The following is a 3,206-nucleotide window of genomic DNA, read 5'->3' on the forward strand; positions in this document are numbered from 1 at the left end:
CTACGTGTCTAGCGGGGGAGAGCTAGCGCCCTAAGTACATGCCAATGTGGCAGCCGGAGAGATCTTGGCACCCAGCTGGTGTGATGTCGTGGCTGTCGGAGGAGCAACGGAGCCTGGCGGAGGGACAGCTGTCGGAGCGGTTGAGTCCTTGCTGACGTCCTCCTGCTTCCGTAAGAGAGCTGAGAGTCGCCGTCGTCACAGGGCTTGCGGGGCGCCATCATTGCCTATCTGGCGGAGCTAGCCAGATGGGACACCGGTCTTGTTCTCTGCGGCCCGAGTCGGCTTGGGGTAGGGTGATGATGGCGCTTCCTGTTGACGTGGCTGGCCTGCGCCCTAGGTCGGACGACGTGGAGGCTCCTCCGAAGCCGAGGTCGAGTCTGTCTTCCATGGCCGAGGACGAGCCCGAGCCCCTGGGTCGGGTGAGGCGGAGGTCGTTCGGTAGAGGCCAGGGCGGAGGCGGAGCCCTGGGGTCGGGCGAAGCGGAGTTCGTCGTCTTCTGGGGTTGAGCCCGAGTCCGAGCCCTGGGTCGGGCGGAGCGGAGTTCGCCGTCTTCTGGGGCCTAGCCCGAGTCCGAGCCCTGGGTCGGGCGGAGCGGAGTTCGCCGTCTTCCGAGGTTTAGCCCGAGTCCGAGCCCTGGGTCGGGCGGAGCGGAGTTCGCCGTCTTCCGGGGCTTAGCCCGAGTCCGAGCCCTGGGTCGGGCGGAGCGAAGTTCACCGTCTTCCGGGGCCTAGCCCGAGTCCGAGCCCTGGGTCGGGCGGAGTGGAGTTCGCCGTCTTCCGGGGCTTAGCCCGAGTCCGAGCCCTGGGTCGGGCGGAGCGGAGTTTCCTATGGTGCCTTTGGCAGGGCCTGACTGCCTGTCAGTCTTACTCTGTCAAGTGGCACTGCAGTCGGAGTGGCGCAGGCGGCGCTGTCCTTCTGTCAGACCGGTCAGTGGAGCGGCGAAGTGACGGCGGTCACTTCGGCTCTACCGGGGGGCGCGCGTCAGGATAAAGGTGTCAGGCCACCTTTGCGTTAAATGCTCCTGCGACTCGGTCGGTCGGCGTGGCGATTTAGTCAGGGTTGCTTCTTAGCGAAGGCAAGGCCTCGGGCGAGCCGGAGACGTGTCCGCCGTTGGAGGGGGGCCTCGGGCGAGACGGAAATCCCTCGGGGTCGGCTGCCCTTGTCCGAGGCTAGGCTCGGGCGAGGCGTGATCGAGTCGCTCGTATGGACTGATCCCTGACTTAATCGCACCCATCAGGCCTCTGCAGCTTTATGCTGATGGGGGTTACCAGCTGAGAATTAGGCGTCTTGAGGGTACCCCTAATTATGGTCCCTGACAAATCCCTATGGAATGAGCGCTGCCCCGTACACATGTTGGCCCGTGTTTTTATCCCAATCAATCTCCCCCTGGTGTGTGCTTTCAAAGGTAGAATATATTCGTGTCATTGATAATTCCCGGACACCCGGGGAATAAAATGGGTGTGTACATGGAGCCTTTGATCGATGAATTGGTACGTGCCTGTGAGGAAGGGGTATGGACGTATGACCGAGCTACGAAGACAAACTTCAGAATTCATGTTTGGTACCAGTACTCCATGCATGACTTACCGGCCTATGGGCTATTCTGTGCCTGGTGTGTTCACGGTAAGTTCCCATGCCCAGTTTGCAAGGAAGCTCTCAGGTTCATTTGGTTGAAAAAGGGTGGCAAATATTCGTCCTTCGATAAACATCGATAATTTATTCCTGCTGACCATCCATTCCACCTAGACATTAAGAACTTTACGAAAAGTGTTGTAGTGACAGACCGCCTACCTGCAACGATGACTGGTGCCGAAATTCGTCAATAGATAAATGGGCTCGTGGCCAATACAGAAGGTGGTTTTGTGGGATATGGTGAGCAGCATATGTGGACACATAAGTCTGGCTTGACTCGGCTCCCCTATTATGACGACCTGCTCCTTCCACACAACATTGACGTGATGCACACTGAAAAGAATGTTGCCGAGGCACTGTGGGCAACAATTATGGACATTACTGATAAGTCAAAGGATAATGTGAAGGCAAGAGTGGATCTGGCAGCGTTATGTGATAGACCAAAACTAGAGATGAAGCCGCCATGTGGCGGAAAGACGTGGAGAAGGCCTAAGGCCGATTTCGTCCTAAGCAGGGCCCAGAGGAAGGAAGTACTTCAGTGGATCAAGATGTTGATGTTCCCTGATGGGTATGCAGCTAACCTGAGTAGGGGGTGAACTTATCTACTATGCGAGTCTTAGGGATGAAGAGTCATGACTTCCACATATGGATTGAACGGATTCTTCCTGCGATGGTTCGAGGCTATGTCCCTGAGCATGTCTGGCTAGCACTTTCAGAGTTGAGCTATTTCTTCCGTCAGCTTTGTGCAAAAGAGTTATCTCGGACCGTGGTTGCAGACTTGGAAAGATTGGCACCCGTGTTACTGTGTAAGCTTGAGAAGATATTTCCACCCGGCTTCTTCAATCCAATGCAGCATTTGATTCTTCATCTCCCCTATGAGGCACGATTGGGGGGCCCGTGGAGGGACGTTGGTGCTATCCAATCGAGAGATGTCTAAAGACTATTCGAAAGAAATTTAGAAATAAATGCAAAATCGAGGCTTCCATTGCAGAGGCATACATTCTAGAGGAGGTCTCAAACTTCACAACAACTTATTATGGTGACAAACTGCCGAGCGTGCATAATCCACTCCCTCGTTACAATGATGGCGACAATGAATCGAACCTTAGCATATTTCGAGGCCAACTCGGAAGCGCAAGTGGCTCGACCACCAAGACCCTGACACATGAAGAGTGGCGGCATATCATGCTATACGTATTGACCAACCTTGAAGAGGTAACGCCATACATGGAACAATTTCTTCATGAATTTTGGCGTCGATCAAGGGACTCCACTCGGAAAACAACGTGTTCTGGAGTCTTTACGCCCGGCCTTGACAATGCCGATTATTTTGGACGAATCGAAGAAATATATGAGCTCAATTTTTATGGTTCCAAACCTCTTACTCCAGTGATATTCAAATGTCATTGGTTTGACCCTCAAGTGACGAGACGAACACATTCTAATCTTGGGATAGTCGAAATTCGACAAGATTCCACCTTAGCAGGAGACGATGTCTATATCGTAGCCCAACAGGCCACACAAGTGTATTATCTCCCATATGCGTGCCAAACGAAAGAACATCTTAAGGGTTG

The sequence above is a fragment of the Zea mays genome, chromosome 3, assembly GCF_902167145.1.
Source record: "Zea mays cultivar B73 chromosome 3, Zm-B73-REFERENCE-NAM-5.0, whole genome shotgun sequence".
In the NCBI taxonomy this organism is placed as follows: Eukaryota; Viridiplantae; Streptophyta; class Magnoliopsida; order Poales; family Poaceae; genus Zea; species Zea mays.